This window comes from Perca flavescens, chromosome 7 (genome assembly GCF_004354835.1).
Source record: "Perca flavescens isolate YP-PL-M2 chromosome 7, PFLA_1.0, whole genome shotgun sequence".
NCBI classification, from domain to species: Eukaryota; Metazoa; Chordata; class Actinopteri; order Perciformes; family Percidae; genus Perca; species Perca flavescens.
In genome coordinates this window covers 1583289-1598799 of record NC_041337.1, presented here as the reverse complement: position 1 = coordinate 1598799, position 15511 = coordinate 1583289, and the positions used below count along the sequence as shown (strand labels likewise).

At 37.9% G+C, this 15511-nt stretch overlaps 1 protein-coding gene and 1 long non-coding RNA gene across 2 annotated transcripts in view; one reads left to right on the top strand and one right to left on the bottom strand.

Moving 5' to 3' along the window:
- The window catches only part of LOC114559231 (zinc finger protein 709-like), a 196203-nt gene that overhangs the window by 172656 nt on the left and 8036 nt on the right, over positions 1-15511 (bottom strand). The window lies entirely within an intron of this gene.
- LOC114559234 (uncharacterized) lies at positions 2827-5000 on the top strand. The gene is made up of 3 exons (XR_003693042.1): positions 2827-3487; positions 4610-4743; positions 4927-5000. It is a non-coding gene; the product is annotated as an uncharacterized LOC114559234 (long non-coding RNA).

The window sequence follows — 15511 nt, the reverse complement described above, 5'->3', positions numbered from 1 at the left end:
ACCCTTCATATGTGGATTCCAGTTTGTTTGTTATACCAAACATGAACATCTTACATTTTTTTATATGTTTGAGGAACATATGCAGATATTTGCAAAGCCTTATGGGATTGTTGAAGATAATTAAAGATAAAGTCAGTCTGTGCCTGAACAAAAAACAGCATTTTCCACATCTTAGACACATTAGACATTTTCCACATCTCAACACCGTGTCCCTTTGGTTAAATGAATTGACAGCCTAGTACCAGTCAGAAACACACTGAGTTCAGTCCTTGCTCAACCAATATGTATCTTTTGAATAACACTGATCCATGAGATGATATGCATTATTTGAATGTAGTGAATTTCAATGTGACACTGCTCTTTGGGAGATGAAATTGTCTGATTGTATTGTACAGTGAGCATTCTTCAGCACCAACAGTAAGTTCCCAGGAAACAGTCTGTGCCTGAATACGGTGACAAACAGTTCATCATTAGCTTACTTTTGAGGCTCTGGACCTTCTTGAGCAGCTTTGCTCTGTCAAGCACCAAAAGAGTTTCTGAAATACTTTAAGTATACTCAAGCTTCTTGGAATACTCAAGTTTGAGAGCGTAGATCAATCCCATCAACAGCACACATGCCTTGGTTCGGTTTCCACACACGCTCAGCACTTTGTTTCCCCCTCCATCCTCCATGTTAAAAAAAAGAAAAAATATGCACTTTTCAATTCAATTCAATTCAATTTTATTTATGTTCAAATCATAAAAAAAAACACTTTACAGATAAAGGTCTAAAAATAAATGCACAGTAATTTTAAGTTAAGGACAAGTGGCAAAAAAACAAAATACTATCCCAATACATTTATTGATCATGACTTTTTCTTGGTTATGCCAAATCAACCCAAGTAGAGTTTGTTTTAATAATCAGCACTTCAATACAATTCAGTGACAATTAAAACTGACTTTATTGCCTATTTCTCACCTCAAATGTTTTTAAAACCCTATTTTAGTAACTGATTAGCAGTAATGTGAGAAAAGTTTGCATAAAGTATGTTGGTTTAAAAACCTGCATTATTTAATATAACCAAGTTACATTTTGTTTTTTTAATTCAACACAATTCAGTGGATAGACCCTTTCCTGCCTCATTACAAACTAAACTATTTTGACATTAGAAAGGGTTGGTTTAAAATGTCTGTCCCATAATGGTGGACCTCCTGTCATTACAAAGTAAATCCACAGTTTCTGTGTACTAATGGTGTGTGTGTGTGTGTGTGTGTGTGTGTGTGTGTGTGTGTGTGTGTGTGTGTGTTATCGGAAATTAAACCATTGTATCAGGGCAACCCTATGTGTAACCATGTGATACCTTGAATTGATCGATCATTTAATAACATACCTACCAATCTTGGATGAGATCTTCTTGATGTTCCCCAAGGTACTCAATGAGGCGACAAACAACTGCATCCCTTTTTCTCTCTCGACACATTGGGACTGTGAATAGATGCATTTAGTGATTAACTTATTTCTACAAATTCTTTACACTTATTAGTGAAAAAAAAAAGAAAATAATAATAAATATATAAATATATATATATATATATATATATATATATATATATATATATATATATATATATATATATATATATATATATATATATATATATATATATATATATATATATTAGGGTGACCAGATGTCCCGGTTTGACCGGGACAGTCCAGATTTTTAATTGCTTGTCCCGAGTCCCGACAAAAGCCATGTCCCGGTTTACACCAGGAGCGGCGTCAGCCGATTTTGCCGTGTCTTCAGCCCCGAATGTTTTGAGTGTAGCCCCGAATGTAACTTTGTCCAGTTTATTTTTCCGAGGCAAATAGAACGGGCAGCTACGTGCGGGGTCCGACCATGCTGTATTTGTTGCTATCACCTAGCAACCGTCTCTCCGTGAGGAAAGCTGTGAAAGGGGTGAAGTTTTCGGAGGAATCGTAGCCAAATCAGTCTAATACAGTGATGCCATCAACACAAAGTTTAGGAGCACAATACTAATGATTTAGTTTGAAGTTCCCGTGACGTGACGTTTCCAGTCTACGGTTCAGACTCAACCACACGGAGCTCTAACAAGCAGACCTGTGGGTCTCTTAGTTTCTATGGAGTTAGAATCATGTCAAAACCTCACACACACAAAACGTGTTTTACTCACGCCCAACGATTCACAAACAAACTCAGTGTGGTTTGCAAATACAAAACATCATTCACAAACTAATGCATTTTGTTCTGCAAATAAGAAACCTACCTATCAAACAAATACAGTATGTTTTACACATACAAAAACGTATTTCTTCAATGACAAAAAATATCCTGCAAGTACAAACTAAAATCTTTCAAGTACAAAAAAAAATCTTTCAAGTACAAAAAAAAATCCTTCAAGTACAAAAAAAAAAAAATCCTTCAAGTACAAAACAAATTCTACAAGTACGAAAAAAAAAATCCTTCAAGTACAAAAAAAAATCCTACAAGTACAAAACAAATTCTACAAGTACGGAAAAAAAAAATCCTTCAAGTACAAAAAAAAATCCTACAAGTACAAAACAAATTCTACAAGTACGGAAAAAAAAATCCTTCAAGTACAAAACAAATTCTACAAGTACAAAAAACTGTCACGTGACTTTTGGCACTAACTTTCCGCCTTGCTGATCCACACACAAATGCCCTCAGATCCACACACAAATGCAGGTAAATTTTCTAACAAATGTTCTGTAATTTGCACTCCACAACAGCAGGTGGCCCTGTAATTCAATTTAAGCCTACCAGGACCATAGATATATACACGCAGATTTTTTTAAAGAGCAATGTGCAGGTTGAATTCATAACTGAATTAATACTTAATGTTGTCTGAAGAGGTCTTTTAAAAACACATAAGTAGAAATTGCTATGTTACACAAACCCTAAAGCAGAAATTTTGATGAAAGGGTGCCCATTTTTAAGCTAGGCTCTGAAATAGCCTTTCCCGCTAGCAACGCGTCATATGACGTAGGCAGAGGTAAACAATAGGTTTCTTCTCACTCTACAGTGGTGAGAGAGAGAGCTATAGAGAAAGTTTATGTAAGTCATAATGGTAAATTATTGTGTTTGTGCTGGTTGCACAAAGTCCAGCCTGTCAGGAAATCATGTACATAATTTTCCTTGTAGGAAAAGCAAGGTTTTTCGTTTTTGGGTTTTGTGCAGGTGAAGTGAGCAGACTTCACTGCCGCGTCTGTCACCACACTCTCGGTCGTTTGTGGCGCTCATTTCATTCCGGAGAGTTATAGACCTGGAGATTTGTTGGAGTCTCGGATGGGATTTTGGAGTAAGGACCATGCGAGGCTGATTACAGATGCAGTTCCCTCGGTGCACTCGATGGAATCAAGTCCACCACCATCAAGGCTTTCACCTGAATCTGGCGTGGGCATGATTGGAGGACCAAGTGCTAGCACTTGCAGAAATTCCATGCACCGAAAAGAGCTCCTAGCAGAGTAAGTCTTACTTTTAATTCTTGTAACTCTTAATTTGGCTGATTTCGTAATGTTTTAGTCCAATAATTTAAGAATAAAGAAGTGATTTGAGTGTGTATGTATTGGGCAATCCACCATCTAACTAGTAACATACATGTTAGCTTGGCTATTGTATTAGCAAACATTTGGTAGCTGATGATTTGATGACCGGAGTAGCTAAAATTGCGTCTGAAATCATTCCCTCATCTGGATTAAAAATGCGCTGACTGCAAATTCCTAGCATCAGGGCTTCAGTATACAGAGAGAGAGAGCTTTAGAACAGGTTTTCGTAATTGTCTGCCTTGAAATCAATGCAGTTTGCATTAAGCTAGCTATGAGCTGTTGGCAGGCAGCTAGCTAGCACAAACACCCCCGTTTCCCCGTATTTTATTAAGCTAGCTATGAGCTGTTGGCAGGCAGCTAGCTAGCACAAACACCCCGTTTCCCCGTATTTTATTAAGCTAGCTATGAGCTGTTGGCAGGCAGCTAGCTAGCTAGCACAAACACCCCGTTTCCCCGTATTTTATTAAGCTAGCTATGAGTTGTTGGCAGGCAGCTAGCTAGCTAGCACAAAACACCCCGTTTCCCCGTATTTTATTAAGCTAGCTATGAGCTGTTGGCAGGCAGCTAGCTAGCACAAACCCCCGTTTCCCCCATTTTATTAAGCTAGCTATGAGCTGTTGGCAGGCAGCTAGCTAGCACAAACACCCCCGTTTCCCCCGTATTTTATTAAGCTAGCTATGAGCTGTTGGCAGGCAGCTAGCTAGCTAGCACAAACACCCCCGTTTTCCCCGCATTTTATTAAGCTAGCTATGAGCTGTTGGCAGGCAGCTAGCTAGCACAAAACTCCAGTTTCCCCTGCATTTCAATTCTGACTGTTCTCCCGCACAATTTTGTATCCCAGTAGGCTACTCTCTGGTAATTTACAAAGTCCAAATTGATCTATTAATCAATATGCTGAAATCTCCTAGATTTTGACACTAGAGGTTTTGACACGTCAGAGCTGCTTTGGTTTTATTTCTCTTTTTTATTATTACTGATCCAGTTGGTAACTAAGCTTGTATCCTATTTTTGTGAGTGATTTTGAACCTCCGTGTTTTTCAGATTTTGGCAGAGCGTGCAGCCAGTAATGAAGGGATAGATGCACCTGACAGAGGGCTTCTCTCTACAGGATCCTGGGCCATTATTGCTTCGTCTTGGGTCATAGTGCAACATCAGATGTCTGCAAAGCTCATCAGGTAGTGTAACTTGCATCTATCATTCGCTGTATATGACACAAACATTTACAAATTACTTCTAATGGTAGGAAGAAGACATTTCATACTGGACTTTATTAGGTTGTGTTAGGTTGTATGTGTTGTGACCACTGACTATGTGATGTTGTGCAAATCTTTTATTTTTATTTTTTTTTCACTTAGCAGTTTTTCTTGGACTTGGGTGGCCCCTAAATCATGGCTGCAGCTGTCGCCGTGGTCCTGCTACGCCGTGCAGTCCCCTGCTACGTCCTGTAACGCCCTGCTACACCATGAACTACTGCAACTGCTATTTATAGTCGTAGTTCAATTATCTTTATTGTGACTATTATTGCCACTGTTCATCACACCCCCAACTGACACCGTCAGACACCGCCTACCAAGAGCCTGGGTCTGTCCCAGGTTTCTTCCTGAGAGGGAGGTTTTCCTCGCCACTGTCGCACTGAATGCTTGCGCTTGGGGGAATTACTAGAATTGTTGGGTCCCTGTAAATTATAGTGTAACATCTCCAAATTATAGTGTAAATTATACCTACTCTATTTGTAAAGTGTCTTGAGAGAACTCTTGTTATGATGTATTAAAGTTGATAAAGATGAGACTTTATTGATCTGGTGGTGAAATTCACAAGCTACCTGCCAAGTCAAACTAAAGTAATAAAAAAGTAGTGTAAAGCATTACAATTCAGAGACTGTAATATAACTAATTACTCTGAAATGACAATAACTAGTAATCTATAATGAACTACATTTTGGAAGTAACTTGCCCAACACTCCTAGTTACTATCAATGAAAATATGAATACATTTTATACAACAAGACATTTTGTGATTGTGTTCATTTTGTGAAAACAAAATATATTTATTGATTGCCTCCCTTCCTCTGGAAGCTGCCTCCTGATTGCGGCCACAACACAAGCTGGTATCACCTTCCTGATCTCCCTGCCCAGAAACCCATAGGTCTATCGGACCACCTGCCTGTAGGCTGTGTATGGGAATTGCCTAGAGAATGATAGGGGTGCAATGTTGATATTGAGTGATAGACTTATTTGATGTAACATTTTCAGTTATTTTATTCCATAAAGGTATGTATGCACATCAGAGTTGAAAAATCTGCTAATCCCTCAGCATCAATAATGCACATTAGATTATATTATACTTTATTGTCATTGTGCAGAGTACAAGTACAAAGACAACAAAATGCAGTTTGTGTCCAACCAGAAGTGAAACAAAATCAAATATGTATAAGTAAGTAAGTAATGAACAACATGTATAGATATGTGCAATGTAGTAGGAGTAACATATTAGTAAGAATATAGATATATATGCAGGGTATTAACAGAATATAAGAAAAACAGAATAAATATGGATATTCAGTATGAACCATATAGACAGATGTGCAGTGTGGTAACAGTACCATTGTAGTGCAGAAACGGTAACGTAAGAATAAGTGTACTGTATGTGCAAGAGGAATAGTATAAAGAGCAGTAGAATATGGCTATATATAAGTAGTTACAGTATGTACATTATTTTGATACTTTATTTGTGTAGAAAACTGACGACTATAACAGAAGTGTATAATATAATAGTGTTATAAATTACTCTCATCTAAACATACTGTGGTCTGTTGGCTTGGAGAGGACCATACTCCTGCCTGAAGTTGAGGTATGCTACCTGCAGCGAGAAGGGGATGGAGCGTCAGGCAGGTAATGTCCGTGGTCGGGACTAAACCCTCAACTAGTGCCCGGTAGGCATCCACCTCGACAACACATGCTGTCCACCGCTGACGCCATAGCCTCACAACGTCCGCACAAGCACCTAGCCAACAAAATGATTCTGTGCTAGTGCTAACCTGCTTCTCTTAATACATCCATGGCTTGGATGGACTCCACAGCTGTCTGAGCGTTAAAATCTTAGGTTGTAGAATATCACAAGACAAAACGTTGCTGGCTTAAATTAAGACAATCTATATGTATGTTTAAACTAAAACAAGGTCGAAAGTATGTTTGCTAAAGCAGATTTATTGTATAACACCAATGTACTAGCCTAGATGAACCAGAGTTAGCCACCATACTACACAGTAACTCACCAAGTCACTTGCCCTATTCGCCACTGGTTCGCAACTCTACTTCTCTCTTCTGCCCATTGTTCCTCCCCCTGATCCCCCCCCTAATCTCCCCCTGACCTCTGTCTCTCCTAGGAGGCACATAATTATAGGCCTGTGGGCCATCATAGGCATGCTCGCCAACTTTGGAGAGCTCGGTTTCTTCATCCACGTCCATTGTAATTTGAGCATGAACTTGACCAGACTCCCTCGCGTTACGTCACTTCCGGTCAGTGATAGATAGATGCGGAAGTTATTTTATTAGAATTTTATCTCAAAATATCGTTTATGGCGGTTATATATTCCTCCAGTTTTGAAAATGTAGTTGTTTATCATTAATATACACTATGCTGTATAGGGGTGTCCAACCTGCACATTGCTCTTTAAACGTTATTATGTTGCATAACTTACTGGAACAAAACTGAGCAACGTGTTGTTGCTGATGACAAACCACTGATTATATATATGTATATTGAAGCGATGCTGGCGTTAAAGACCCGCTGATCGTTGTCTGATTCTCTGAAATGAATGCCGGCATTGCATTGTGGGAAATCGGCTTTGCATGCGCCCAACTCTGATCATATGGTGTTCTGTCTTACAGCCTACTGTAATATTTCACCAGTAATAAGACCAAAATAATATTATTAAAGTAAAGAAATGCATACTATGATAATATCTACATATATGTTGCTAGATGTAGTATTATAGTTTAAAAAATATCAAAACAACAAAGCAGCTTCCCTGGCCGAAATAGACCAAAATAATAACATTAAAAGAAATACAATTAAACCATGATAAGATCTGGTGAATAAATGTTGATTAAAACAGCGGTTATTGGGCTAAAAATACCAATAACAGCAAAGCTGGCTTAGGTGAAGCCGGGTAACTGAAGAAATCCAGCATGTTGATCTTGCTTCGCAGTAGCCTACAGGCTGCCGATGTCACAGAATTCTGTGAAATGAACACGGCCCCTTAACTCAAAAACTGTGGCAGTTTCACAGATTCGCCGAAAATTCTCTCACGGGCCCACGGCTGCGATGCATGTAGGTCAATGACATCATCATCCGTTGTCTACGCACAGATTCCCTGATCACAGCATGTTTCTTTCTGTACAGAGAAGCTGTATACAGCTTTGCTATTATTGGTATTTTTAGCCCAATAACCGCTGTTTTAATTCACCAGAACTTATCATGGTTTAATTGTATTTCTTTTAATGTTATTATTTCGGTCTATTTTGGCCAGGGAAGCTGCTTTGTTGTTTTGATATTTTTTAAACTATAATACTACATCTAGCAACATATATGTAGATATTAGTATGCATTTCTTTACTTTAATAATATTATTTTGGTCTTATTACTGGTGAAATATTACAGTAGGCTGTAAGACAGAACACCATATGATCAGAGTTGGGCGCATGCAAAGCCAATTTCCCACAATGCAATGCCGGCATTCATTTCAGAGAATCAGACAACGATCAGCGGGTCTTTAACGCCAGCATCGCTTCAATATACATATATATAATCAGTGGTTTAGTCATCAGCAACAACACGTTGCTCAGTTTTGTTCCAGTAAGTTATGCACCATAATAACGTTTAAAAAAAATCTGCGTGTATATATCTATGGTCCTGGTAGGCTTAAATTGACTTAACAGCGCCACCTGCTGTTGTGGAGTGCAAATTACAGGACATTTGTTAGAAAATTTACCTGCATTTGTGTGTGGATCTGAGGGCATTTGTGTGTGGATCAGCAAGGCGGAACGTTAGTGCCAAAAGTCACGTGACAGTTTTTTGTACTTGTAGAATTTGTTTTGTAATTGAAGGATTTTTTTTTGTACTTGAATGATTTTTTTTTCCGTACTTGTAGAATTTGTTTTGTACTTGTAGGATTTTTTTTGTACTTGAAGGATTTTTTTTTCCGTACTTGTAGAATTTGTTTTGTACTTGTATGGAGTTATATTAGTATCTTTATTCAAGAGCGCATTCTTTCAATTTGAGAGCATTTTTCACTGATATTACGTTCAGATTTTGTAATAATTTCCCTCAAAACCTTGCTCTCACACTCAAATGGTCATGCTCGCACTTGGATTTGCTCTGCTTGTGCTCAAACTTTGTGCTCAGACTCAGATATGTTGTTCTGTGGACAGATTTCCTGCTCTCAGCTTTGAACCTTCTCCTCGCACTCAGCCTGATTCTGCGCGCTTGCAAATCTGCTGCTCTCGGATCTCTCCTGCGCGCTTGGATTTTTCTGTGTTACAAAAGTATAAAAATTCCACAACCAATAGAATGCCAGGTATAGTGTTGACCAATGAAATGATCCCTGCCCCGTTGAGGGTGCGTTCGTTTTATGTGAGAACATCCGTTGCGGCCCGGCTCCTATGTAACCATGGGTCTGTAACCCAAGTTTATTTAACAACGCCGTCCATCGCTTTATTATCAGTATATGTCAATAATGTGCACAGAATGGTCGACGGTCTTTCACCTGCACCCATCAGGAAACGGGAGAAAGCTTTGAAGTGGGACATATCAAGTTACGTAGCTACACAACTATGAGGGTGAGTAACATAAATTAAGCACATAGCATATGGCGCTAGCCTAGCTTGATGTCTGTAAACAAATAGCTTTTCTTTAAATCAGTAGTTTAGCTAGCTAGATTGAACGACATATGACGGACAGTATGTGTGTATTTACAACTGGTATTTAATGACCCCACTTTGTAATTTGTCCTCGTTTGGTTAACCATGTTCCTGGGGATTTGGCTAATTTCAGACATGTTAGAGGCAATTGTAAAACCTAAACTGTAATATAACTGAAAAACAAAAGAAACGGGATTGTTTGTATCAGTTTTTACATCACTGTTGCATGTTTTTCAGATGTTCTAAATTCTTATAACATTATATATATATATCTGTATAGAAAGTTGTAAGTACAATTCCACTCCTATAATAAAACACTATTTAAAATAGCAGTTATTTATTTTTACCCTTATGAAATCAATACAAAGCAAATTGAACAGAAAAAAAACAAGTATTTTGTTTCAGTTTCCCTTCTTCCAGGTGGGGCTGAAGTACCACTGTTGAGCTGCACCGTGTGCATGGACCAGTGTTGTACAACCACACTACTGTGTTGTTCCAGTCAGTACATTACTCCAAACGCAAAATCCCATTGGTTCCCCCTGTACTCACCTGTGTGCAGAGGGCAGGCATTAGTGGCACAAACCAAGTACGTTGGCAAGTCTGATAATAATTTAATTGTAAAATCTGTTACATACACTTATCATTTCTTTCTTGCTTAAATTCACAGGGTGCAGAACAAGGCCCAGGAGAGACAATTACTGTGATGTCCACAAATCCAAAGCAGAGAAGGTAAGGTAAGATAGTAATGATGTTAAAGAAAGCTATGTACACCTAATACCTTATGTGTTGATGTCTATGAATTTGTTTTAAATAGGAGCACACTATACAAAGACAACAGTGGAGAGTTGCTGGATCGGGTCTGTCCTCAAAGTGCCAGAGATCTACAAGGACTTCACCCGTTTCTGCACCATCACCTGCATAATCCAAGTGATAAAAGAGAGAACAAACTATTTTGTTCTCTGCTTACATGAATAGGTGCCTGTAATGTCTGCACACATAAACAATCAATTAATAAATGTTAAGTATCACTGATATTTCTTAAATCATTGTGGTTTTTCAGAGCAATAAGATTATTAAAGCCATGTTCATACTTGCAACAAATTAAAACCCTTATCAAGGCAAATAGGTTTTTCATTTTCTGTAATCTAAATCTAAAAACAGTATAATTAAATTTACCAGAGTGGACACTTGCAGGTTGTTAAACAGCTTTAATTTACCTTGTCAAAACAATAAGTAATTCATAACCAACTGCACAATATTTGACACAAAACCTAAAAAGCGTATGGTTCATACTCCTGTGAAGCAGTACACTTTGCCTGTAGGATTTACTGTAGCAGGAACATTGATATTGGCAAACTGATGACCCAGGTACAGGTGAGTTTGTGAGCAGGGTTATGATATGAACTAAAATAAAGATAAGATAAGTCTAGTGTTCACAAGAGGGATAATTCAGGTATTGCAACACAAGTTATAGAATAAATGAATTAAATAGGAGATATATATAACTAGTAGAAAATAAATTAACTAAACAAGAGCAATTAAGGCAAAGTTATGAGGTAGTAGCAAGCTAAAGTGATGTATAATCAATAGCAGTGAGTCACATCAACAGTGTACACCAGAATAATATATACTGTGATTAAGTAATGATACTTAGTGTTGTCTGTAGACTACTAATATAACAAAAACGAAAAATAATATAGTGTACGATGCAGTATGGAGAACAACCGAGTCCCATATGACCCCAAGAGACTTTAATTGCAGCTGTTGATGATGTTGCAGATGGTTGTAGTCTGTAGCCAGTCATACAGTAGGTAGATCTGGAGCAGCAGGGTGACTTCTAGCTTTCATGGGCCTGTGATAAGACTCTGCTGCTATGATGCAGCATTGGTCGAGCCCTTCATTCTCAACTGGAAGAAAAGAAAAGAAAAGAAAATGCTTGTTTTTTCTGTTCAGTTTGCTTTGTATTCATTAAAAAAAACTTTATTATAAAAAAAAATTATTCTAGATCTGTTTTTATTATAGTGATAACATTGTACTTAACATTACAACGTTTTATACAGACTGATATGAATCCATCATTTTCAAACTAATGTTATATGAAGAAATGAAGACTAAATTCTGATGAACAACACACAACAGTGAACACAAACAATCCAGTTTCTGGTGTTCTTTCAGTTCTATTACAGTTTAGGTTTTACTATTGGCTCTAACATTAAATTAGCAAAATCTCCAGGAAGGAGAGGTTAACCAAACGAGGAAAAATACACATACTGTCGGTCATATGTTGTTCAATCTAGCTAAACTATGAAGAAAATCTATTTGTTTACGGACATCAAGCTAGGCTGTATGTTAGCATGTCTGAAATTAGCCAAATCCCCAGGAACATGGTTAACCAAACGAGGACAAATTACAAAGTGGTGTCATTAAATACCAGTTGTAAATACACACATACTGTCCGTCATATGTCGTTCAATCTAGCTAGCTAAACTACTGATTTAAAGAAAAGCTATTTGTTTACAGACATCAAGCTAGGCTAGCGCCATATGCTATGTGCTTAATTTATGTTACTCACCCTCATAGTTGTGTAGCTACGTAACTTGATATGTCCCACTTCAAAGCTTTCTCCCGTTTCCTGATGGGTGCAGGTGAAAGACCGTCGACCATTCTGTGCACATTATTGACATATACTGATAATAAAGCGATGGACGGCGGGGTTAAATAAACTTGGGTTACTGACCCATGGTTACATGGGAGCCGGGCCGCAACGGATGTTCTCACATAAAACGAACGCACCCTCAACGGGGCAGGGATCATTTCATTGGTCAACACTATACCTGGCATTCTATTGGTTGTGGAATTTTGATACTGTTGTAACACAGAAAAATCCAAGCGCGCAGGAGAGATCCGAGAGCAGCAGATTTGCAAGCGCGCAGAATCAGGCTGAGTGCGAGGAGAAGGTTCAAAGCTGAGAGCAGGAAATCTGTCCACAGAACAACATATCTGAGTCTGAGCACAAAGTTTGAGCACAAGCAGAGCAAATCCAAGCGCGAGCATGACCATTTGAGTGTGAGAGCAAGGTTTTGAGGGAAATTATTACAAAATCTGAACGTAATATCAGTGAAAAATGCTCTCAAATTGAAAGAATGCGCTCTTGAATAAAGATACTAATATAACTCCATATACTTGAAGGATTTTTTTTTGTACTTGAAGGATTTTTTTTTGTACTTGAAAGATTTTTTTTTGTATTTGAAAGATTTTAGTTTGTACTTGCAGGATATTTTTTGTCATTGAAGAAATACGTTTTTGTATGTGTAAAACATACTGTATTTGTTTGATAGGTAGGTTTCTTATTTGCAGAACAAAATGCATTAGTTTGTGAATGATGTTTTGTATTTGCAAACCACACTGAGTTTGTTTGTGAATCGTTGGGCGTGAGTAAAACACGTTTTTTGTGTGTGTGTGTGTGTGTGTGTGTGTGTGTGTGAGGTTTTGGCATGATTCTAACTCCATAGTGTCCACTCTCTCTGTAAAATGCAGCGCAGCTTCAGGTTCATGGATGCGCTCAGCTGTGGCCATGCTGCGGCAGATGTGTTGCGTTTGTGCTCCATGTATTCTTTAGTTTTTTGGTTTTCCACCTCCGACGTAGAGCAGCGTACAGCCACTTCCATAGCTAAACAATTTGTCTCATTCAGAGACCAGAGACCCAAACGGGGCTCTGTGTCTGTCAGAAGGTCTGAGATCTACCGTATCAGCAGAGCAATCACGTAATGCAATTTTCTGAAATATAGCTTGTGATTTTATTATATATTATATTATCACTTTATTTTTCTCAAAATATCACGACTCCTCCAAATCACAGAGAACACTACTGTGTTTATATACTGTACTTTGAATGTGCACAAAGGTTTGGACAAGAGCAGTAAATCTTGCTCAAACATCTGAAATATTACCGTCCAGGGGTTTATTAATAAATTAAAATGAATGAATGTATCATTGAGGTAAATAATTGTCATATGCACATTAAGGAGGTTACTTAACCAACAAAAGACGCAAAACAGGAGGTAAGAGTAAATGATGCCTATAGGCTACATGTGTGCTGACTCAGATATAATTAGAAAAGTCCATCCAAAGGAGAATAAATAGTTGAAAGCAATACAGAATGCCTGACAGCCTTACTGCAATATATTCCATTATGTTTTTATATATGGATTGTAATCTGTTTCTCTTTAAATAAAGATATTTGCAGCATACATTGATTCAGAAAAAGGTAGAAATAGGTGCATAAAAATTTACCAGAATGCAGGAAATTAAGTGTTTAATGCTCAAAATTTTCAATAAATCATTTTAATTACTTTGCTGTTATTGGAATAAATAACACTTAAAAAAATCTTTTTTAGAAAAAATCTCAACATAAATCTCACACTAAACTGAAAAAGGCTGTTACTGCAATTTTGTTAATTTCACAGCAAAAAACACTTATTATTAGACGAGGAGCCTAGGATGAAAATAATGAAGTTACTGTCTGTGTCTGTGTCTGAATAGGGCTGGCACATGTTCACGTTAAAAAGCGTGTGGGTGCACAAACCCACTACGGTCAAGTGTCCCGGTTTTAGCTCCAGGAAATCTGGTCACCCTAATATACATATATATATATATATATATATATATATATATATATATATACACACACACACACACCTCATTTACAGTGTATTTGTGTATTGTAGTTAGCGTATGCGTGTAACAGAGATTGACTGGTTGTTGCACTGCCCTCACAGTTGAGTTCACCCTTTTTTATCCACCCCTATCTCAATTGTATTGTATATTAAATAACAAACGGATTTGGTAAGATGAAAGCTGAGTAAGCCAAACTTTATGTAGCTAAGGTTGGCCTAAAATATATTTTCTCAAAAGCAGGTAATGTCGGGGCTTATCAATACTATTAGGTAACCTTACTGTATCTATCCGGCTACCTAGCTAACGTTAGGTGACATTACCTGTAATGTTAGCTAACAGTTAGCTTACATTTAGAGCCTACATGGTTCAGCCGTGAAAGCAATAACGTTACATTGTGACACCGTCAAATGCCACGACAGGTAACGTTAGCTAGTTTGAAGTAACGTAACTAACATCTCTTCCAACAATCTCCACATTGCTACATTTTAGTAACATTAGAAGCTAACGTTAGCCTTTCAACTCTGGCATTAGCTAGCTAGCTGGCACTCGGTAGCTTGCTAACTTTTAATGACAAACTGCCATTGAGTAACTTGTTAACAGCCTAGAGAAGCAAGCCAAATACACACTCTAAACCAACCATTAAATAAGTTTATTACACACAGCAACCTGTTAAAAAGGAATCTTACCTTAGCTAAACCGAACAGCTTGACTCCAGTTTCCCGCCAGTGAAACGATAGATCTTGGCCAAGAACCAGCACTGACGCATGTGCACTTTGAACTGCAGACTTATCATTTTGGGGTAGATTTTATTATATTTGTTTAGCCTGCAAATGTTACTGTTATAAAATATGTAATATAGGTAGAATTTACCCATTATTGTATATTTGCTTGCTGACTAATATATTTGCAGTAAAATTTAAACAATTTGCATGTGTTGTATTTACTACCCTCCAAAGTCCGTTTTTACAGTGTATACTGTATGAGGAAGTTGCAGTCCTTTAAGGTGAATACAGATGTGGTGAGAATGTTTTTTATGTCAGTGATATGTAGTGTTTGGAGCTATTGTGTGGTGGGTTGGGGGGGGAATGCTGGGATAACCGAGAAGGCCAGGATTGATAGAGTGACTAAAAGGGCTGGAAAAATGGTAGGAGAGTTAAATACAGTGGATCAAGTATATGATGAGCGTCTGGCAAAAATGATACAGAAAATAACGAGGGAACCAGGTCACCCTCTTCATGATAATCTGACTGGTAGAGTTATGGAACGTAGTGGTAGGCTAAGGCCTCCTGTGACACGAACTAAGCGGTATGCTCTCTCTTTTATACCTCAGTCTATCAGACAGCAC